Source organism: Microcaecilia unicolor, chromosome 7, assembly GCF_901765095.1.
Source record: "Microcaecilia unicolor chromosome 7, aMicUni1.1, whole genome shotgun sequence".
NCBI classification, from domain to species: Eukaryota; Metazoa; Chordata; class Amphibia; order Gymnophiona; family Siphonopidae; genus Microcaecilia; species Microcaecilia unicolor.
In genome coordinates this window covers 183,388,171-183,412,805 of record NC_044037.1, presented here as the reverse complement: position 1 = coordinate 183,412,805, position 24,635 = coordinate 183,388,171, and the positions used below count along the sequence as shown (strand labels likewise).

The 24,635-nt window shown below is 41.7% G+C and overlaps 1 protein-coding gene across 3 annotated transcripts in view; it reads right to left on the bottom strand.

Annotated features, from left to right (window-relative positions):
* The window catches only part of ADARB1 (adenosine deaminase RNA specific B1), a 418,661-nt gene that overhangs the window by 123,895 nt on the left and 270,131 nt on the right, over window positions 1-24,635 (bottom strand). The window lies entirely within an intron of this gene.

The following is a 24,635-nucleotide window of genomic DNA, read 5'->3' as shown; positions in this document are numbered from 1 at the left end:
TTGTCTAAATTACAAGGGTTTGTGTTTTCGTCAGGCCTAGAATTTGGATGTTTTCTTGGGATAATGGAACAAAATAAAAATGTCTAGGACAAAAATTGGGACTTGTTATCTGGACCTGTTTCAATCATGATTAAATCACACAAAGGTGCCATGACCAGCTAACCACTGATTAAGGCATGACCCCCCTTAATACCCTAGTGATAACTGACCCCCTTCTACCTCCTAAAGATGAGACAGTGACAGTACAAACCACAAAAATGCCTCTTTTTAGTTTCAAAAATTGCTGTTTTCCAGATGTGACAACAATTTTCAGGGAAATTTGCTGTCACATCTCCTCAGAGGAGGGCGGAAGCTGGTAGGCCTTGAGCATGTGCAGATTCTCAAGGTCCTGCACTGACCCTGCAACAGCCCAGCACACAATTTACTTTGTCCACATCAGCCAAAGGAAGGTAGGCACGAACTGCCAATAAAATGCTTGTAACTGCAGGGGATGAGGGGTTGGGGTATGGAGAAGAAATGGTGATAACTGTGGCAGCGATGGTGGATGGAGGAGAGACTCAAATATTTTTGGACCTTTTTTGGCCTATCTTGCTTTATATTTGAGTATATACAGTATGTATGAGTGCATAATTATCACCTATGCGTATACATTGCATGTTTAAAGTAGGATAGTGCAAACAAAAAAGAAGCAAAAACTGGGCCTTCAGGATTGAGAAAAAATGCAGTCCTTTATTATCATAAATACCCGACACGGGCCGTGTTTCGGCGTACAAACGCCTGCATCAGGGGTCAATAGACTCCTATCGGTCAGCTTGCAAACTGAAGCACAAAAGGTAAGTAAACCAATCGGGGTAAGAATCCTTAAACTTCTCAAGAAAAAACCACCAGAAAGAATCCTGAAGAATAGCAACCGAGGCTTCTGAAAAAAACCATATTTTCCAAATTCTCAAAAATCTGGCTTTGAAATTCTGAGCTTTTGTAACATAGTTCAAAATATGAGGTCCTTCCAAATTTCCTGGCAACTCTGTAAGCTTCTCTTTCTTAAAACCTGGAAATGTGCAGTACTCTACATGTTCTGTTCTTTTTACTTGCTTGATATCATCTATCTCTTTTCTTGCCTGTTTCATTTGGGATGCAACATCATTTGATTCACCAACTTAAAATAAAAATTGAACAATAATGTGAACTGCAGGGGATGAGGGGTTGGGGTATGGAGAAGAAATGGTGATAACTGTGGCAGCGATGGTGGATGGAGGAGAGACTCAAATATTTTTGGACCTTTTTTGGCCTATCTTGCTTTATATTTGAGTATATACAGTATGTATGAGTGCATAATTATCACCTATGCGTATACATTGCATGTTTAAAGTAGGATAGTGGCCACACCAGTGGATATTGAACTCAATGTTTATGAAGGAGATATGAAATTCTGGTCTTAGGGAAAATGCCATCACTGAGCACAGCAATGGAAAATAGTGAATTCCATGCATGAGAACAGTAATTGATAAAATAATTCTGACAAATTATATTGATAGAATAATCTTGACAGAAGTTAAACTGATAAAAATTAAAATCTTTAGCTAACAATACAAGCTTAGATTGATCAAATACCTAAATGCCAGAAGGAAAGAATGAGACAGTCCTATCGCAATGTTCATATGAAGGTTCAGTTCTCATTTCCTTATTTAAAAAAAAAAAAAAAGACTGCATCTCTATGCATGCAATAGGCTAAAACAGAAATGTGCCACCCTGTTTCTTCTGATATAAAGCATTTGGAGATCTGTGTTCCCTCTGCAAAATTGTGCTCTTTAAAGTACTGAGCAAATGAAGTCATCTCTATTTGACTTATGAAATTATCTTAAAAAGTGTGTAAAGAAAGGTAATACACCATTATATGCCAGGATCACGTGATCTTGCCTACAATGGAAAGTGCTATTACGAAATTAAGTTGTCAAAATCTGCCTATGTATGTGTATACACACCCATTCACCCAAACATTATAAATACGGCTTCTGATGTTTGGTAATGAACAAAAAACACTAATATGAAAATAGGGGTTTTGGGGCTGTGACTGGAAAACCTGGAAACTCACTTCCCTTGCTGCTGGATATTGTGATATTACCAAATGCATATTTTATCTTAGAATATATATCATCTTCTAACTCTATGAATAATATGATCACCACACAAACTAAGGGAATAACTTTCAGTAGGATAAATGTATTACAATGGTGGACACCCATTCTAGCATACTGAATGATCATACATTTTCTTTCAAATTCTGTGGTTCTGAAAAAAATAATTCCATATTTCACACATTATGGTTTGGAAAGATGGATGTAATGAATGATCTGAAATCACACTATTTTAAGGAATAAAACAAAAATAAACAGGTCAGAGCTTTGTGTCTTCTCAAGTGGAAATAATTTAGGGGTCATTTACAAATAGTCCACACACACTAATGCTGTTAACATGTATTATTTACTGCAAGGGCCAATTTATGCAATGGGTCTGGTGGTAAAGTGCACTAATGGTGTTAGTGCATGCCAAACATAAACGAGGAATAAAGTAGGTCCAACTACTTTTTATTTTGCTTTAATGTCAGAAGAATTTTTGAACATAACCCAAAAGTTGTTAAAATATAAAAATTCTATCTGCCACTCTCACACTGGATACCCATGTTTACTAAGGGGTCCTTTTACTAAGCTGTGGTAAAAATGGGGCCTGCGCTAGAATCAGCATGTGTTTTTGATGCACGCTGAGGCCATGCTGCCTTGAAAAACCCACCAGTAACCGATTACCACTGGGTAAACATGGGTGCTACAAAAATAGAAATACTTTGGTAGCGCCAGAAATGGCATGTGCTGGGGGTGGGAACTACTGCTGGGCTCCTGCGGTAGTTCTGGGCTGGCGCACAGCAAGCCTGTTGCCATGCCAACCCTTTAGTTAAAGAGCCCCTAAGTTAAGAATTTACACAATAATTATAGACAGGACCATCATAGCAGATTAATGAATGCGAATTTTAAATCTGAAAGTCTTTCCAAATCCAAGCACGTGGTGAGTTACAGATAGGTATATTTTAAATGCCCTGTTCAATTTGAAGTGACTGTTATCGTAAGGTAAAAAAATATTTATTTCTGTTTCATTTCTTTTAAACTGAACATTTTAATAAAATAGATAAAAAGCTAAAACATTTTAAAAAGTTACAAAGAAATCATACAAGTTGTCAGCTGCAATTTACTATAAAAGTTGGAATTTCATTTCAGAAACTCAAAAATTACTGAAGAGCAAAAAGTCAAATAGAATAACACCACACAATTTGCCCTAAATCACAATAACCCCAGAGATTATTGATAAACTATATATTAAAAAAAGGATACCTCAATATCCTGGTGCGACTACATAAATGGTCTTCTCTTTTAAAAGGCTCTTATCACCGGTTTCTATAAATCCTCTGAAACAAACTACAGCGGTAAACAACTCCCAGTGGGAGAAAAAACCCACTGGAGCCAAAAAACAAAGGAAAAAGTTCAAACTGCAAAAATCTATAGGGTTAATGTCTAGTTGAACTAAATAGCATACTGAAAAATACAAAAAAAATACCACTAGTGCACAAGAAAAATTTCTGCTTAGCATCTCCACCCGGGTGGTTGCTGCAACTCATCGATGTCCGCTTTAATCTTCAACCGGGTAAGGCTCCACAAGTAGTATCACTGTAACACCCTTATTTGTATCTTATTTGTGCTACTCTGCTCTTACTTGATATTTTGTTTATAGTATTGTAAACCTTGCCTGTTTTATTTACTGTAAGCCACATTGAACTCTGGTATGTTTAGGATAACGTGGGGTATAAATGTCAACATAAATAAATACATAAAATGAACAAATCAATATTCAATTGCAATGGTCAACAATTTTAAAATACCAGTCTCAGTAGAAAAAAAATGCCTGGACATTTAGTGCCATTATTTATTTTTGTTACATTTGTACCCCGCACTTTCCCACTAATGGCAGGCTCAATGCGGCTTACATATTGTATACAGGTACTTATATGTACCTGGGGCAATGGAGGGTTAAGTGACTTGCCCAGAGTCACAAGGAGCTGCCTGTGCCTGAAGTGGGAATTGAACTCAGTTCCTCAGTTCCCCAGGACCAAAGTCCACCACCCTAACCACTAGGCCACTCTTATCTGGGTAGGAGCCAGGGCTGAACATCCAGATAAGGCGGTCAGTGCCGAAACTTATCTGGATAGTGGCAATATACAGTCTGCTATCTAAGGGTCCATTTTACAAAGCAGTGGTAAGCCCAACGTGGGCTTACTGCTCTCTAAAAAGGAACTACCGCTGATGTATCGCAGCAGCCAGGCAGTAGTTCCCACCCCCAGCGCACCATCATACCCGGCAGTAATCAGGCGGTGTCGTCTGCTGCCCAATTATTGCCAGGTTAGCACGGGAGCCCTTACTGCCATCTCAATGGGTGGTGGTAAAGGCTCCCCCTTGAAATGGCCGTGCGGCAAGTGCTTTACTTGTCACACAGTCATTTCCTGCAGAAAAGACCTACCTTTTACCCGGCTGCGTTAAAGGGGGCCTTGGTGTGCATCGAAAACACGTGCCAATGCCAGCGCAGGCCCCCTTTTATCTGTCCTAAATAATTTGGATAGCAGACTGTATATTCTCACCATCCTGAAATTATGAGAAAGCATTGGCTCCACTCTAGCACTATTCGCATAGTTCCAAGGCAGTCATAAGAATATTCAGAGGTACTATTCAGACAGAGGTGCTGAATATCCTGATCAGCTGTTATCTCAATAGCTGCTTTAGAATATTGACCTGGAATTCTTTAGCCCTCTTCTCATACAATTCTCTTGAACCCCTGCAAACAGCTGGGATCTGGACAGCATCTCAAGCTACTTCACAAGGAACAGTATCTGTTTTATGCTTCATTTATTACACCATTTATGAACCAATTATATCCAGTGTGAGAGATAATTGTGACTGTTTTGAGCACAGCTGCTCTCTGAAGTTAAAGGAAATTGGAGAAAAGGAGTCTAAGAATGTGAGCTCCATTTTTAATTGATAAAAATGAGATTGGGAGGTATTATGTGTTGGTCGCATGGACTTCTAACGGACTGCAAAGAACACAGTGGGTGGGTAGAATTTTCTTTTATACAAGGCATGTCCACATAATTAACACTGCAATCCAAACCAGGGAATTTAACATCACAAAAGGCTATATATAACAAAGATTATTTTAGATCAGTGATTCTCAACACAATTCTCAGGAACTGCCTTGAGAGTCTGATTTTCAGAATATCCATAATGAATATGTATGAGATAGATTCACAAACAATGGAGCTAAGGCTTTAATGACAACTCAACACCCAAGCAGCAAGTGCTAATGAATAGATGTTTGGGTTTTAAGAGAAAGAAATTCTGATGAGTGAATTGGTGTCTTGATATATACAAGGAAACTGGATTTATGAGGCCAAGAAGGGGCTAAGAGGTCTATAGGGGCCTTGTATCATTTTATCTTTTACTAAGTCCTAGATATTAATGGAATGGGGGGAAAAAGCACAAAAGAGTCCTATACCAAGGTTTGCTGAAAGCATCTAAAGAGTTTGTACTTGGATTGTTTTTGGAGTAAAAGCATGGATGTGTCTTATCTTCTACAGCCAAGAGATTTATTTTTCTCTGATTCCTTTCTGTTGGAGGACATCAAGCTCCTGGTCCAAGGTAATAACTGAATTTGTCCACAATCACATTTTTAGCAGCCTTCCAGAGGCTCACGAATCTGTTGAGAGCTAGACCAGTTGTAGATCTTCAGAAACCTCCTTCCAGATGACAAAATATTTAGTTCAATTTACTTAGAATATCATTAATTGGATGTTGTCTGATTTAGGATCCTTTCTGGACAATACACTAGAGAAAGATAAAAAAAAAAAAAGGACTGAAGATAGTTCTTTCCTTTAGGAGGTTAATCTCATATGAATTCTTCCATTTTATCCAAGCTCTTTCACTGAGAACGGGGTAGCAGATGAGCCCCCAATTCTATAAAGCATGCATATGTGTTTAATGCAATTTTAGGTTGAGGCTGTTAGGTCCTCTGTTGCTTGCTTACTTACTTGTGGTGTTACTCAAGGGCTACCCTGTCTCCTTTGTAATTTAATGCCTTTCTTAGTCCTGTACCTGCTCTGATTCAGGATCATATTTCTTCTTATTTTAATGCTGATGACATTTTTTTTGTATATCCTACTGACAGTTCTTTTCCTAATTTGAATAAGTTGCAGATCTTGGCTTGAATTACATTTGCTCATCCTGAACCCAAAGAAGTCCATAGCCAGCTGGGTAACAGGTTTGGCTTTCTATCATCCATTGGTTCCTACTTTTAAGAGATTTCCCTATCCAATTAGTTGAACTCTTCAAATATCTAGAAGTGACTAAACTACAAATTATGTTTTAGCCAACAAATATCATGTGTTATTAAAACTGTTTATTGGGGGGGGGGGGGGGGCTGGGGCTCAATTATTTGAGATATGTTCTTATTTTAATGATGCCCTACATAGTGTTTTACATGCCCGGATTATAACAATGTTGTTTATGCTAGAATCTCCCTTCAGTTTTTTGAAGGCTTCAAGGCTTACAGAATACAGATGAATATCATGGAAAAAAGACCATGTTATACTTTTAGTAACAAAAAAATTCTGCACTAGTTTTCTTTTAAATTTTATATTAAGTTTAAGATACTGGTTCTTCGGACATTGCATGAAGGTATTCCATCTTATTTTCCTTTGCTCACTGTTCCATATGCACTGCCTCACTTCCTCCATTCTCTTAATGATTATAGATTAAGTGAGCAAGTTTAAGACCTGGGATAACCAGACTCAAGACTGCTTTCTTTTTTTTCTAGCTCCCACACTGTAGAATGATATTCCTAAAATGCTGTGAGCGGAGCAGTCTTATCAGAGGTTTAGGGCAGGTTGGAAAACTTATTTTTTTTTCAACAGGCTTTTAAGTAGTATGATTTTATTTTAACGTTTTGATTCTGGGTTTCACAGAGATGGGTATATTCATGGGTTGACTACACACCTAACAATTATTGTTTCCTTGTTGAATGGTCTTTCAGTTGTGTGTGTGTTTAAAAGATTTCTGTCCTATTTGATTTTGTAAGTCCTTTATATTTTTAATTTTAGTTGTATATCATTTTGATCTGTATGTTCAAGTAAAGGCGGTTAAGCAAATACTTATTAACTATAAACATGTTCTTGCACGTCTTCTACCACTGAAGGGTGCAAAGAACCTACTTGTTTTATTCTTATTTATTAACAGTTTGGCACACTTGTGTTACTGAAACTTCAATGTCCAATGGAGTTGAAGCATGTAAGTGTAGAGAGAGAGTTGCATGAGCTCTGGCTACTTTATGGTCAAGTAATACCAGAAGGGAGCAAATAAGGAATTTGTTCTGTTCATGATACTTCTGGTGATCCCGATTTAAGTGTCTACTTTCTGATCTATACAGAGACAAAATTACCTTCAGTACCCATTTATCTTTTCATTATGGCCAGGATATACTGAAAAACATTAGCCTACCTCCTCCAGCAAGGGATGAGTTTATGCCACATATCCTCAAAAAGATAACGGTCTGAGATTGTCTAGCTTCCCAACTCTCTAGCAAGGCAAGGGGGTTACTGTTGATGTTGTTGTCTATGTCAAGGATACTGCTGGAAGCTCCTGTTTTGGGAACTGAGCATAGCATTTTGGTAACCCTTCAAAGATCCAGTATATAAGCATCCCTCCTGAGTGTATGAAGGAGTAGCTACTTATCTGGGTTGCCTTCCGGAGGACAAATTAAACTTCTATCGACTGCTGCTGCTGCTTCTTGAATCCAGGAGCCTTCTTTGCTTAGAATATGGTCTATCTTCTTCATTACAGGTAGCACAGAGCAAAACGTGGGCGGCACCAGTTTGGACTTCTCACACAGGCATCCACGTCATAAAATTAGCACTTTGCAGCTGCACTAAAGATTATTGCTAAAGCCACTGGCCTTCTCTTTCTAGGGTATGAGGAAAAAAGACAAATAACTGAATCGTCAAATAATCAAAAGGCAACCAGGTGCTCTTATGCATGAGTCTATGAAGCTCAAAAATGAAAGGAAACTTTATAAAATGACTGAAAATAAAGTCTACCTAAAAAGCCTACTGAAGAAAAAGAAGAACAAAGAAAGGTTAAAAAAATTATGATTTTTCCTTAGGTGAAAACTTGTCAGAAGTTGATCGTTAAGCTCTGTAAAAAGAGAGAACTGGGAAGGCAACACATGCATGTTGACATCCAGGAAGCCCTGCGGATGTTCAGTTGAGCATTTTCATAGGGCTGAGTTTTCACAAACAGTTTTTACCAAGCCTCTGCCAGATGATGCCACTGGTACTTAAGAACTGTATAATCTCGCTTGTCCTTGGAGCCCCTCTGAAAAGGCTTGAGGCATTCATACACATACTACACTATATAGAGTTGGTAGACCACAATCCTAGGATTCAGTATCCTGTCCTGAAACATCTTTTTCTGGATAAGGTTCAGAGTTTGGGGAACTTTTCTTGGTGAAATATGAAAGTGCCCTTTCCAATGTTTTACTTTCTTCACGGAGGATTTCACAATAAAATAATGTGGAAGCTGCAAATTAAATCCTGGGCTTCTTACACTTTATACTTAAAGTCTACCTTTCTTATTATAGGGGCACAAGAAACTGAGTACTACTATAACCTTGCTTGTTGTTCCTTGAGGAGCCATTGAATAGGTACTGCCAACTACGTTTTCTGGTGCCACAATATACTATAATAATAGACCAAAGACATCTACCCTAGGTTTTTGGTTTTTTTTTTTTTTTTAAATCTTCCTAGACAGTAGTGTAAAAGGGTCATCCTTAACCATTTTCTATATAAGCCTTGACTATGTAAGATCTTCAAATGTATATCAAATCTATGAAATAAATAGGATTGGTTCTAGAGGCAGATGACTTCTCACCTGATACTGACGCCAACTCCACCCCAAATTGTGTCTGACTTCGACTCCACAGCCCTAGTTGTGAGTGCTAAAAAGCCCTTGTAATTTCTGAATTGTCCTATTAAGGACATCGTGATGCAGTATGAACAACTTGGGATGCTGTGATGCATACACTCCAACTCCACTCAAACTATACCCCTGGGAATATGTACACCCGGATGTGACCATGCAATTTTATGAGGCATTTTCTGCATATAAATCATGATTTATATGTGGAAAATGCTTTATAAAATTACCCTCATTATGTGCATTATTAGAATAAGGGAACTTTTTTAATTACCAAAGTTGTAATTCTTATGTGGTTTTCTTTCTTTCTTTTTTTTAATTGAAATTGTAAACCATGAGAGAGATCTGCCTGGATACTGTACTAAAACCTAGTTCAAGCAGAAAACAAAAATTTATTTTCCCCTCTTGCAGATTCTGTATTCTGCTACAGATCTTAGGGGATGGAATTGTGAATTTGCAGAACAATGAAGCAAAACGCTGCATAATGCATCCTCATCAAGGCAATATTCTGACATATCCAACAGGATTGTGTTGAACTTATTTCTTTTTTTAGTGTTTGGATGAATAACTGCAAACAAATATAATTGGTGCTCTTGCAAAATAACAGAACACAGTAAAACAGATGAGACCTACTCAGTGCAAACAATTAAATTGTTATTATTTGTTTTTGCTTTTTTTTTTTTCAATTATGCAGATTAGACACCAACAAAAAATTCACTGAACCATAATTTTATAAACTGTTTCTGCACACAAAGCCTGTTTTACATGCAGAAAAGGGCTTTTATAAAATTGCATGATATTATATGTGCATATTAAATAGGTGTAAAAAATGAGTGCACTTGCTTTTAAGAAATCTGTGTGAATTGCAATACATGCGTGAATTTGGTAAAATATGCACATTTACCCTTGTTCAGAACAGGTACAAAATAAGTACGTGAGCATTTTCATGCTATTGGGAATAACTGTGGAAGCCTATTTTATGAAAAGCATATAAGATACAATATCAGGCCTTGACAAACTGTCTTTGGATTAAAGCAGCCAAAAGAAAAAATTAGGAGCCAGTGGCTGAGACCTTTCCCAATCCCCTTTCCCCCTGCTGCCATTGACTCCACTGACATGAGGAATCAGACAGAGCATCTTCTGAGGTCTACTGCAGCACTTTTATTATTATTATTATTTATTGCATTTGTATCCCACATTATCCCACCTATCTGCAGGCTCAATGTGGCTTACATAGTATTGAAAACATTGTCATTACAGGATAGCAGATACGTTTCGTATTGTGTAGAAAATTAAGTGAAGGAAGAAAGAAGAAGGAAGGGAGTGATTAGGGTAATTCTAGGAGGTGGGCTTTCTTGACTGAGTGGGTTGGTGAGGTGGACTAGTGTGGCTATCGGTTCTCATTGTAGGCCTTGTTGAAGAGATAAGTCTTCAGAGATTTGCGGAAGACAGTTGTTTCGTCGATTGTTCTCAGGTCTATAGGCAATGCATTCCATAATTGCTTGCTTATGTAGGAGAAGGTGGTGGCGTGCGTCTGCTTGTATTTTAGTCCTTTACAGCTGGGGAAGTGTAGGTTGAGAAATTTGCGGGATGATCTTGTGGCGTTTCTTGGAGGTAGACCCCGATTTTAAAAAGTTGTTTCCCCATTCCTTATCCAAGGAAAAATAAAGTTTAGTAAATAAGGTCCTATCATTTACACATCTAAAAAATGTGTTGTTCTCCAATTTTACCGCATTGGCTATCTTTTCTTCCCTGACAGCTTTTCCAACTACATTTAGCTTTTCCAAGTATTTTGGCTTGGCTTCCTCTTTCTGAGTCATCTTGTAATTTATGAAGACTAACCTTTTTTCTCTTACCTTTTCAACTACTACGTTTGAGAACCAAAGCAGCCTTCTTTTCCTCTTATCCTGTTGTCTTATCCACCTGTTTGACAACCTTAAAATCATCCAACAGAATCACTGCCAGGATTTGCTTTTCTTCTGCGCACATAAGAACTTCACTTCCTATACTTTAGCACTCCCATAATTTTTTGTAACAAATATGCAAGGCCATACATTGCTTTTAGCATTATATTATTTATTTTTTTTATTCAAACATTTGCAGCCATATATTACTGCTTAGATTCTGATATCCGGCTAAACCATGTTGTTTCTGACAACAGGTTTTTCCTCTTCGAAAACAAAAGACATATCTTCAGTCTGTCCAGAATATGGCAATCACAGTTCTTTTCCATGCCCATAAGATTGATCACATCACATTTCTGCTATTTCATCATCACTGGCTTCCTATTTGCTTTTGATTTCAGTACAAAATTCTCATTCTTACTCAGAGTGCTCATAGAGTGTGCTGCTTTATCTATCCTCATTGCTGACCCTTTATAAAACCTCTCAAAATCTCCGCTGCTCCACTGAACTCCTCCTATACCTCCCATTGCTGCTACTGGCTCATCTGGATTCTACCCATCACTCAGCTTCCTTTTTTCTAGCCCCAACATTATGGAGCTCTTCCATTTGTCTTGTGTGCCAAACCATTTTAGTTCAAAGCTGCTTTTATAACCCACCTGTTTAGCATTGTTTTTCCTTGGCTCCAAAAAAAAAAAAAGCTCCCTTCCTGTCCTTCATACAGTTCTGTTCTGGTCTTCTTCTGTTCTATTTTAATTATGGTGTTCTGTTTCATTATTCTCTGATTTAACCACTTTGTTGTGGTCCACTAATAGCAGTATTGTAGTGTATTTGTATCACATACATTTTTGCTTTCACATTAATAAAAAAGAAAAAGGAATGTAAGAATTAATCACAGGGGAAGGAGAATAAAAAAAAGAGAATATGATAATGCCTCAGTATAGATTAATGGTGCAACCTTAGTTGGTCAGTGGCTCAGCTGTTTGGGAAGGCTAAAGGGGGTGGGGCTGGGGCCTGAGTTCTTAATTCTCTGACAACATGCAAAAAGAAAGGTCAGCAAACCAGTTGCATTCAATTTAGATAGTAAGATACATATCAAATGTCAAAGAATATAGTGGCAAAGAAAATTAAACAATGCAAACTTCAGTAAATATATATAGGTGGTGTGCTGGGGGCCGGCTCGCACGAGCTGGTTGTTAACTTTTCTTCCGACTTGCGAGCCGGTTGTTAAAACCCGCGAGCCGACTCTCCTCCCTCCCTCCGGATCCGTCCCTCACCGACCTGTCCTTCGAATTCTTCGGGGCAGGCAGTCTTGCCTGCCCGCTGCCAGCGCTAACTCTCCCCCGCTGCCGGTTTGCGCTTTAAAAATGGCCGCCGAGACTTCCAGAGGTGGCCTCGCAATACTTCTGCTGAACTCTTGGAGGCCGCCTTTGTAAGTTTCGGTGGCCATTTTGAAGCGCGAACCGGCAGGGGAGAGTCAGTGCTGGCAGCGGGCAGGCAAGACTGCCTGCCCCGAAGAATTCGAAGGACAGGTCGGTGAGGGAGGAGAAGTCGCCGATGAACAACTCAGGAGGGGTGGCAGGGGAGAGAAGGGAGTCACTGGGCATGGGTGGATGGAGGGGAGAGAAGGGTCGCTGGGTATGGGTGCATGCAGGGGAGAGGAGGGTCATTGCTGGACATGGGTGGATGGAGGGCAGGGGAAAGGAGGGTCACTGTGTATAGGTGCATGCAGGGCAGGGGAGAGGAGGGTCACTGCTGGACCTGGGTGGATGGAGGGCAGGGGAAAGGAGGGTCACTGGGTATGGGTGCATGCAGGGTAGGGGAGAGAAGGGTCGCTGGACACGGGTGGATGGAGGGCAGGGGGAGAGAAGGGTCGCTGGACATGGGTGGATGGAGGGCAGGGGGAGAGAAGGGTCGCTGGACATGGGTGGATGGAGGGCAGGGGGAGAGAAGGGTCGCTGGACATGGGTGGATGGAGGGCAGGGGAGAAGAGGGGAGAGAGAAGAAATGCTGGACATGGATGGAGGGGAGGGAAGAGTGAGGAAGGAGATGAGATGAGGGAAAAGGAAGAGAGCAGAAAAACTGCACATGGATGAAGAAAATAGGCAGAAGCTGAGGACCAGAAATGAAGAAGAAAGGAGGAAAGGAAAGAAATAAATGGAAAGGAAGCCCTGGAAACGGAGTTAAGAGGACAGATAGCAGCAGAATCGGATACTGGGCCAGCATGATCAGAAAAAGTCACCAGACAACAAAGGTAGAAAAAAATCATTTTATTTTCATTATAGTGTTTGGAATATGTTCACTTTGAGAATCAGGTGCTCAACATTAAAAGTTTATATTTATTTACTTATTTATGGCATTTTATCGCACATTAAACATGAATTAGATTGGAACCTGAGCTCATTTAATTTTTTTTTCCTGGAGTAATGCATTGCCCCCCCCCCCCCCCCCCAGGCTCTCTCCCAGGATATAGCCAGCTCTGCAATTTGGGGTGGGGGGCACAGAGGGGGACCGGGGAGAGAGCCTGTTGTTAAACATTTACCAGCACACCACTGTATAGGTCTCTTAGGCAATTGAATTAAAGTGGATTAAAAACATGCACCAGTAGATGATGCCTATGTCCAGGGAAGCTAGGGGACAGCAGGCCCCCTACTACTGTGGGCCCTTGGACGCTGCACTATTGTCCTAAAGGTCAGTCCACCCTTACCTACGCCTCTATAAAGGCCTGCGGCCAGTCAGCCCCTTCTTTCTCTCTCACATCACGTTTCCCTACCGCCAGTCTGCCTCTGAAACAGCTTGTTGATTTCACTGTTTCATGAGATTGCTCAAACTGTTGAGAGCTCTGTGGCTGCAAAGTGCAGTTGAAAGGCACTGGGGGAGGGGGGAGGGTAACTGCTGGACACGTGATTAGAAGAGGGCAGGAAGACGCTGGACCAGAGTGCAGAGATGCTAAGGGTGGCTCATCCAGAACAGTCACATACACTACCTCAATGAGTGAGGTTTTTCTCGCAGTGAATTCATTATATAAATTTGGCATGATGGTGAAGGGCCAAAGTTCCAGTTTGAAAACGTGACAAGTGCTTCCATTTCCTGTGTGTTCCAAGCCTCACTCTGGTGTTCAGTGTGTTTCAAGTCTCTTTCCTGAAATCGTGACATCATCAGTGAAGGCCCTCATAAGGAAGGTGAGGGCATTCTTTCAGGGCCTTTCTCCAGGTTTGTCAGTGTGCTTGTGTAGCACTTCTGCCCTGTTTCCTAGTTGGTGTGCTTGTATAGCACTTCTGTCTTGTTTCCTAGTTAGTGTGCCTCTGTGGCACTTCTGCCTTGGTTCTTTCTGTCTATGTGCAAGGGTTAGCACTTCTGCCTGAGTTCTTCAGCTTGTCTGTGTGCTAGTGTTAGCACTTCTGTCTTGGTTATTGCCTGTTTTTTCTGTTGTGTGTTTGTGTGGCCATGTGGCCCAGCCTTGAGCTCTGCCTAGTCTGCCTCACCTAGAGCTCTGCTTAGTTTCTTCTTCCTTCTGCTGTTGTGTTTGGATTCCCGTTCGGCCTTGCAGTCCACATGAGAAAGCTCTGTGTGCATTGGTTCCTCGTCGGCCTTGCGGTCTATTTGAGTGTTTTATCTTCTAACTTTACTTAGTTCTTTCTCTGTGTTCCCTACCTAGTCCAGTCCTGGTTTGTGTCTTACTGCAGCCTGTGTGCTCTGTGCACTTCTGGTCTGTTTCTGCCTGTGTGCTAATTGCACTTCTACTCTGCTCCAATCCTGCTTCCTTTGAAGTCCACTCAATCTGTCTATTTGCTCCTCTGCCTCTCTGAGTAGAAGTCATTTATCGACCCCCTGAAAAGTCCCTTTCTTCCTTTCTCACTGACTTTGATGCATGGCTTTCCTTCTTTCTTGAACCTTCATCTCCTTCCCTCATTCTTGGGGATTTTAACATTCATGCTAATGATCCCTCTGACTCTTATGCTTCTCAGTTTCTTGCTTTAACATCCTCTTTCAATCTTCAAATGTACTCCACTGCCCCCACTCATCAGAATGGCCACTGTCTTGATCTTATCCTCTTCTCAAACTGCTCACTCTCCAGTTTCTGTGCCTCAACTCTTCCCCTCTCTGACCATCATCTGATAACTTTCACATTTAAACACCCTCCTCCCCAGTCCTGTCCAATCTTAACCAATACATTTAAGAATCTTCAGGCTATTGACCCTTCTACTCTGTCCTCCAGTGTTTCAAATCTCTTCTCTACCACTATGTTATCCAAGTCTGTCAATGAGGCTGTCTCTTCCTATAATACTATTCTCTCCTCTGCTCTGGATACTCTTGCTCCTCCCATTCCCCGTTCTGTAAAACGTACCAAACCCCAGCCTTAGCTGACCTCTAGAATCCGCTACCTACGTTCCTGTGCCCGCTCTGCCAAACGCCTTTGGCTGAAATCCTGTGCCCATGCTGACTTCATACATTTCAAATTCTTGCTGACCTCCTTCCAGTCTGCTCTTTTACTTGTCAAACAGGACTATTACATCCAGTTGACAAATTCTCTTGGCTCAAACCCTCGACGTCTCTTTGCCACACTGAACTCTCTCCTCAAATTCCCTTCACCTCCAACCCCCCCAGACTCTGGCTGAGTTCTTTCATGATAAGGTTCACAAGATTAAACTTGAATTCTCAACCAGGTCACCTCCACCTCTCCTTCCCTTAGTCCATTCTCTCAACCCTCCAACCCCTGCCTCCTTTTCTGAAATCACTGAAGAGGAAACTACACATCTTATTTCCTCCTCGAAACTAACTACCTGTTCCTCTGATCCTAGTCCCACTCATCTACTTAACACTATCTCTCCTACTGTCATCCCTTTTATCTGTCATATCCTCAATCTTTCACTGTCCACTGCGACTGTTCCTGATGCCTTCAAACATGCCATAGTCAAAAAACCTTCATTGGACCCTACCTGTCCTTCCAACTATCGCCCCATCTCCCTCCTCCGTCTCCTATCCAAGATACTTGAACATGCAGTTCACTGCCATTGCCTTGGCTTTCTTTCATCGCAAGCTATTCTTGATCCACTTCAATCTGGCTTTTGCCCCCTTCATTCCACTGAAACAGCGTTTCCTAAAGTCTCCAATGATCTGTTCCTGGCCAGATCCAAAGGTCTCTATTCTATCCTCATCCTTCTCGAACTATCTGCTGCTTTTGACACTGTTGATCACAGCCTACTCCTTGATACGCTGTCCTCACTTGGATTTCAGGGCTCTGTTCTTTCCTGGTTTTCTTCTTATCTCTCCCAGTGTACCTTTAGTGTATACCCTAGTGGATCCTCCTCTACTTCTATCCCACTGTCAGTTGGTGTACCTCACGGATCTGTCCTGGGACCTCTTCTTTTCTCTATCTATACTTCTTCCCTTGGTACTCTGATCTCATCCCATGGTTTTCAGTATCATCTTTACGCTGATGACTCCCAGATCTACCTCTCCACACCAGAAATCTCAGCAGGAGTCCAGGCCAAAGTATCAGCCTGCCTGTCTGACATTGCTGCCTGGATGTCTCAGTGCCATCTGAAACTAAACATGACCAAGCCGGAGCTTCTTATCTTTCCCCCTAAATCAACCTCTCCTCCTCCCCATTCCCTATTTCTGTGGATAACACTCTCATCCTTCCTGTCTCATTAGCTCGTAACCTTGGGGTAATCTTCGACTCCTCCCTCTCCTTCTCTGCACATATTCAGCAGACTGCTAAAACCTGTCGTTTCTTTCTCTATATCATCACCAAAATTCGCACTTTCCTTTCTGAGCACACTACCAGAACCCTCATCCACACTCTTTATCACCTCTCACTTAGACTATTGCAACTTGCTTCTCACAGGTCTCCCACTTAACCATCTCTCTCCTCTTCAATCTGTTCAGAATTCTGCTGCACGACTAATATTCCGCCAGTGTCGTTATGCTCATATTAGCCCTCTCCTCAAGTCACTTCACTGGCTTCCTATCCGTTTCCGCATACAGTTCAAACTCCTCTTATTGACCTATAAGTGCATTCACTCTGCAGCTCCTCAGTACCTCTCCACTCTCATCTCTTCCTACATTCCTCCCCGGGAACTCCATTCACTGGGTAAATCTCTCTTATCTGCAACCTTCTCCTCCACTGCTAACTCCAGACTCCGTTCCTTTTATCTTGCTGTACCATATGCCTGGAATAGATTTCCTGAGCTGGTACGTCAAGCTCCATCTCTGTCCGTTTTCAAATCTAAGCTAAAAGCCTACCTTTTTGATGCTGCTTTTAACTCCTAACCCTTATTCACTTGTTCAGAACCCTTATTTTATCATCCTCACTTTAATATTCCCTTATCTCGTTTGTCCTAATTAGATTGTAAGCTCTGTCGAGCAGGGGCTGTCTCTTCATGTTCAAGTGTACAGTGCTGTGTACGTCTAGTAGCGCTTTTGAAATGATAAGTAGTAGTAGTTGTTTAGTCCAGTCCTGGTTGGAGGTTTTTGCCTGCTGCTGCTGCCACTCATCAACAGCAGCCCAAGAGCTCACGTTGTTCCTGAGTCCATGACAGTTTGCTTAGAGACTGGGACCGTGACACCATCCCTATCCTTCCCCACTACCTATGTCCAGCATTGCCCCTGTGTCCCCCTATTCTCTCTCTGTCCACCATTACTCCATTATGTGTCTCTGTCCCTATGCTCCCCTCCATCTCTGTCTCTCTGTCCCTCCTCTCTCTCCCAAACCCTCTATCCTGGGACCATTATCTCTTTCTCTCTTCCTCCCCCCACCCATGGTCCAACGCTTCTCCTTCTGGGTCCAGTGTCTTTCCCCCTCTCTTCCTCTTCTGCAGTCCAGTCTCAGTTCCTCTTTCTCTCCCTTCCCTCCACTGTTCCAGCATCTATCCCTCTCCCTTCACCTCCTGGGTCCAGCACCTCCTTCCTCTCTGCCCATTCTCACCCCCAGGTCCAGCAGAGGAGCACTTACACCTCTTTCTCCATCCATCCCATAGGTCCAGGATATTTCCCTTTTCCTCCCTCATACCTAGTTCCAGTGTATCCCCTCCTGAACCTTGTGTCACTCCCTCTCTTCTCCTCCTCCAGTCCCAGTCTCTCTCCCCTCCCCAGCCTGCTAGTCCAGCATCTACTCCTATCTCTCTCCCTTCCTCCCCCCTCCCCAGTTCCAGCAGAGCAGTACCTCCTGCATCTCTCTCTCCCTGGATCCAGCACCTCCCTTTCACCCTCCATCCCACAAGTCCAGTGTCTCTCCCCTTTCCTTCCTCCCTCTGATCCAGCATCTATCGCTCTCCCTTCCTCTCTGTGGTCTCTAACTTAATTTGAACACTACCAGTAGTGGCACTGCAACCACCAAACAGTCTGCTTCAGGGCTTTGGCCTTCCCTGTGATACGGTCCACTCTCGCAGAAGCAGGAAGCTGTGACAGAAGAGGCGGGATGCGTCACAGGGAAGGCCAAAACCCCGAAGCAGGCTGTTTTAGTTGTTGTATTGCCACTACTGGTGGCATTCAAGTAAAGTTTAAGGGATTGCATGGAGGAAGACAGATGCTAGAACCATGGGAGAGGAAGGAAAGAAACTGGATCTGTGGGATAGAAAGAGAAGTGCTGGACCCAGGGAGAGAGAGAGAGATGCCGACACCTGTAGCAGCCCTGATGCGGACAACCCAGTACGATGTCTGGATTCAGAGTTTGGGGCTTCTGGCTGGGGAGGCTTAGCCTTCCCAAGCCTTTTATACCAGGCTCCTATGGGTAAAACTATCTTGAGTACTGTTTGCAGTGCTGTCGTCTCATCTCAAAAAACACAGCACAACTAGAAAAAGCACACAGAATGGAAAAATGTATGGAACACCTCCTCTATGGAGGGAGGCTAAATAAATAAGACCTCTTCAGCTTAGAGAATAAATAACAGATGGAAAAGAAGTTTATAAAATGAGTGGTATGTAACATGCAAATAGGAAATGGCTATTTACCCTAAGGGACATTCCATGAAACTAGCAGGTAGCAAATTTAAAACATAATGATAAAGCATTTTTTCACTCAGCACACAATTAAGCTATAGAAATTTGTTACCAGAGGATGTGCTCAAAGTATCTAGAGTTTCTGGAGGAAAAGCCCATAAACAATTATTTTTCAGGTAGACTTGGGGAAAACCACTACTTATCCCTGGAAGTGAGCAACAAGGAATGGATCCAATTATCTGGGTACTTACTAGTGACTTGGTCTAGCCACTACCAGACACAGGATTCTGGGCTCGAAGGTCCTTTCCGTCTGACCAAGCAGCATGTCTTCTGTTCTTATCTAAGACTAATCAGCCCAAGATTTTACTTACATGATCCACCCTGGAAGCACATCTATCCTACTGAATACAAACACTGTATCTTAGCTTTTCCCATACATCCCACCCAAAAGGTTCACCAAAATGTTGGAGCAACAGAAAAAAAAAAAACCAAGCACTTAAAAAAAAAATAATGTCATGTAGGTAGGTCATCATTTGGCAAGCTTCTCCAATAATAAAACTCATTTGCTCTGATATTCAAGGACATTTAGTGCCTGCCATCCTGTCTCATTTTCTAGAAGTACTATAAAATGTTTGTGACAGCTCTAATTTGTGCTCCATCCCCAAGTGCCTCTCTAGCTGTGTAACACATTATTTCAATTTCTCTCTCTAACCTGAGCCACAGAGATGGTGTAAGGTTGAAGAATTACCAAAGGATTAGAAATGAAAAAAGTACAGTGATACAGTTACTATTTTTCATACCTGACAAGACGGTAAAGTTCTTTCTCTCTATATATATACATATATACCTACAGTTGTGTTTAAAAAATGTAGGTATTCCTTGTCAATTTATATGCTTCAAAGAATCCTTAAATGAAGTTGACACAACCTCTATGTGGTACAAAGTTAAACACAATGAGGCCACTAATCGTCATACAAAGAACAAATAATTTGAAATACCTTAAACTGTTTCAAATCATGCATACATTTAGGGGTGCTATTCATTTAGGTGGCACCACTGAATATCCACACATAACCTGAAACATCTAAGTTAGATGTCTCAAGTTATATTGACTATATGTGCAGACCACCTAAACGTACGAAGTATTAATTTACAAACAAATCTTTTCCAGAGAAGGGAAGGTGGTAGAACTAGATGACATGAATTAAGGTTGCCGGAGGGGATGACTCACGAATAATAACAGGAAGAACTTTTTCACAGAGAGGGTGGTAGGTACCTGGAATGCCCTCCCACGGGAGATGGTAGAGATGAAAACGGTAATGGAATTCAAAAAATGTGTGCTGTGCTGTGAACTGAATGTGAAGAAGACGACAAAACGCCCTGTTGATTGGCGTTCTCCCTTGAGAAAGCCGGTGGGCGAAATGGGTTCCTGTTGGGAGTAACGAGACAGAGTGGATTGGCCGGATCTGTTGAAGAATTTAAGTGGCCATTTTCATATATATTTTTTGTGGCATTATTGATTTATGTTGGATGATTTGTTGAGCAAAGAAAAAGTAAAAAAGAAAGAGAAAGCATTCACTGTTTATTTGAAGGAGGTTTTTGGCCAAAACACAGCAGCCAGGCTTATATTTGGAAAAACACGTTTTGAAAGCGTCAAACCCCTCCGAGAAAAACTGCACTGGCTCCCAATCAAAGAACGTATTGCTTTTAAAACCTGCACCCTGGTTCATAAAATTATCTACGGCGAAGCTCCGGGATACATGACAGACCTCATAGACCTGCCAACCAGAAAAGCAACAAGATCAGCACATACATACCTAGATCTTCACTACCCAAGCAGCAAAGGACTTAAATACAAATTAACGTATGCATCCAGCTTTTCCTATTTAAGCACCACTATGGAACGCACTGCCAAAAATAGTAAAAACAATGTGCGACCACTTAAATTTCTGGAAAGAACTAAAAACAAACCTGTTCAGAAAGGCATATCCCACCGACCCAACATAAAAGCCTGAGCACCTGCAACACAACAAAACCAAAACTCATAATGGACACACCCCAACTTCCCTCTTCCTTCTTAAGTTCCCTAATATACCTTACTTACATGAACCTATTCTACTACAATAACACCTGTATTTGTTCATTCCGGAACTGGCAAACGCCACTACGGTACTATGTAAGCCACAATGAGCCTGCAAGTAGGTGGGAAAATGTGGGATACAAATGTAACAAAAGAAATAAATAAATAACTGCCTAGTAAAGTGCTATGAAGTTATCAGTGACAATGCCGCTGTACCACTTGAACATACATATTATCAGTAACCCCATTGACACTAAGGAGATAATTCTACAGTGTGTGCCATACGTTAAGGCACCAACTAGGCATCTAACTGTAGATGCAATAATAGCAGACAATGGTAGTTAGGTACAAAAACAGGAGCAAAACGGAGGTTAGGTGCATAAGTGCACTCAGGCACAATTTTATAATTGAGCGCCTAAAGTTCTAGCACGTAAATGTAAAGGGGGCATTCACTGGGAGGGGCAAGGGCATCTCTCTTATTCCCGCATGCGCTTTATAGAAGTCCCGCATTTAAGTGGAGGAGTTGCCTAGTGGTTAGAGCACCGGTCTTGCAATCCAGAGGTGGCCGGTTCAAATCCCACTGCTGCTCCTTGTGATCTTGGGCAAGTCACTTAACCCTCCATTGACTCAGGTACAAAACTTAGATTGTGAGCCCTCCTGGGACATAGAAATATCCAGAGTACCTGAATGTAACTCACCTTGAGCTACTACTGAAAAAGGTGTGAGCAAAATCTAAATAAATAAATAAATAAAATAAATAAGTGCACAACAGCCTAGGTGCAACCATTTATACCAGCCATAGATAAGGCATAAATGGTCATGCCTAAAGTTAGGTGTGTAACCGGGTACTTATGCTAGTATTCAATACCAGTTTTGGCATACAAACGTGTTATAGAATACTAGCTGAGTGCCCAAACTTCTGGCTTCTAAGTTTTAGTGCCCTCTATTTGAATTGTCTCCTAAGAGGGTAATTTTAAAACAGGCCACCCAGATTACGAAGGCAAGAAGGCACCTATTTTAACAAAGACACATATATGTCTATGTGTCTTTATAGGGATAATCCAACAATAATTATGGCCACATTGCAACTGCAGACATTTATGCCTGCAATTTCTGTTAGTGCATAAAGTACATATGTAAATTTTGACTCTGCCCCAGAATATGCCTATTGTGAGTCACGTAAAAGTATGCGCCTTCTTGTCACCATGCATATTTTTATACATATAGGGCCAGATTCTATATACGGCGCTTAAAAAATCAGCACAATCATTTCCACCTAAGTGTACTCTATAAGCGGCGCGGTAAATAGAATATGCTTAGTCGATATCCTAGCACCTAAAACTACGCGCATCCATTTACACCAATGAAAATGTGGTGTAAATCCCAGCACATAGATTTAGGTGCAGAGGGCCATATTCTATAACAATGTGCATATGGAACACTCACGAAATGCCCTTTTCTCTATCCATGACCATGCCCTTTTTTGCCTGCACGCACTAAAATTTAGGCTCAGTGCATTAGCGAATACGCTTAGGGTGTTGTGCATGTAACTTCTAGTTATTGCCAATTAGTGCTCATTATTGTTTAGGTGCTGTTAACAAAGCTGATTGGCTTAAGCCAATTTACATGCGTTGTCATTGAATACACTTGGATTTCGTCATGGAACGTTAGGCACGCTATATAGAATCCGGAAGATAATCCCTGGAGTAATTTTATAAAAGTCCTTTTGTGTGCATAGAACAGGGTTTTACATGTGAAAAAAATTATAAATTTACTCCCTAAATGGATAACTTATCTGGTTAATGGCTGCATATTACCACTAAATGGATAATCTCTGAAACCATCTCCACACCTCCCTTAACCTGGCCCCTTAATTCCTGGAATTGGGACCAACTTGCAGCATGACTGTGTATCCCTCTGAGGCAGCCGCCATTGGCGAAACAAGTGGTCCTGCTCTGGAATGAGCACTTCTGAAACTGTGATTTATATGTATATTTATATAAGGAATTCAGCATTTGTCTTGTGTTTGGTGACTGAAGGCTCCTCAAATTTTACAGCACACCTTTGATGTTCTTCAGTTAAGTACACCTTTCTCACTAATACACTGACTATTGCATTTATTGAACTGCATTTTGGCTGCGAGCACATTAATAATAATACATGCTTAGGAGGAGTTTTTCTGCACCTATGATGACACTCTTTTAGCTTACGGTAGATTATTTTTATATTGACATCTGTATAAAATCTAGCCATTTAGTGATTTAAGGGGTTCGTTATTAAGCTGCCATAGAATGTGCTACTTTGCTGCAGCAAAAGTTATTGTGCAAATCACTAACTTGGGTACCTCAGTACTGTAGATCACTGACTGGCATAGGAAATTGAATTTTGTGTTTCCTAGCCAAAGCAGTGCAAAGACGTTAGCCCCAAATCGGGCCTGCTATCATTCAGAGGGCCAAGCACGTGCAGGAAATGATTATCCTACCCTTAATACATCTTTTCATGAATAACACAGCTCGTGAGGCTAAACATAAGCTGCGCTATTCATTTTGCACATGAGCTGCTCTGGATATATTTGTCTGCTTTGCATCTGTATTATTTAAGGGACAAATAGCAAAAATGTTGCCAATTACCAAATTACTTAGCATATAATTTGCACTATTACATTAACACAAGTTAGTAACTCTGACCCAACACTATATTCATAAGTTTTAAAAATTTCTGGGTAAGCAACTTTTTCTTTTGCTACCCAACAGCAAATGCACATCTTGCTTTGAATACTGGATCAAAGGTTTTCAACAATCTTTCCTGAACTAAGAATCATCATTTCAGTACTAACAGAAAACATACTGCTAGAATTACAAATAAACAGTACTGATTTATCTCTCTATATAAAACGCACCTCCAACGTTCGAATGAAGCCTCTGTTAGCCAAAAGTGAAGGGGGTGAGATCGCATTGTGTCTGCCCCACCCACGCGTCAAACGTGATGACGTCGAGGGCGGAGCAATGACACTCATCCAATCGCAACGCTCGGCAGCGAAGCGTCAGGGAAGGAGGCGGCGCTCTCAACGTCTAGCCTTCCCTTCGCTGTGTTCCGCCTTCTTCTGACGTCAAGGATGACGTCAAAAGAAGGCGGAACACAGCGAAGGGAAACCTAGACGTCGGGAGCACCGCCTCCTTCCCTGACGCTTCGCTGCCGGAACCACGGAGGTACATTTAAAAACAAGAAAAAAAAATAAAAACCATGTTGGGGGGAGCAAAGAGGGTGGCCACAAAAGAAAAACAATGGGAGCGGGAGGGCAGGGGAGAAACGACACCATGGATGCGAAGGGGGGGGGGGGGAAGAAGAGGGCGGCCCAGGCTGGGACATGGGAGAGAGAGGAGCATGGATGCAAGGGGGGGTCATGGAAGGGACACAGGGGACTTGCTGGAAAAGGATGAATGGAGGCGGCAGGGGACAGAGGAGCATGGATGGGCATGGATTGGGAGGGCAGGGCTCAGGGAGAGAGGGCAATTGCTGGAAAGGGATGAATGGAGGGGGCAGGGGACAGAGGAGCATGGATGGGCATGGATTGGGAGGGCAGGACTCAGGGAGAGAGGGAAATTGCTGGATAGGGATGAATAGAGGGGACAGATGGGCATGGATGGATAT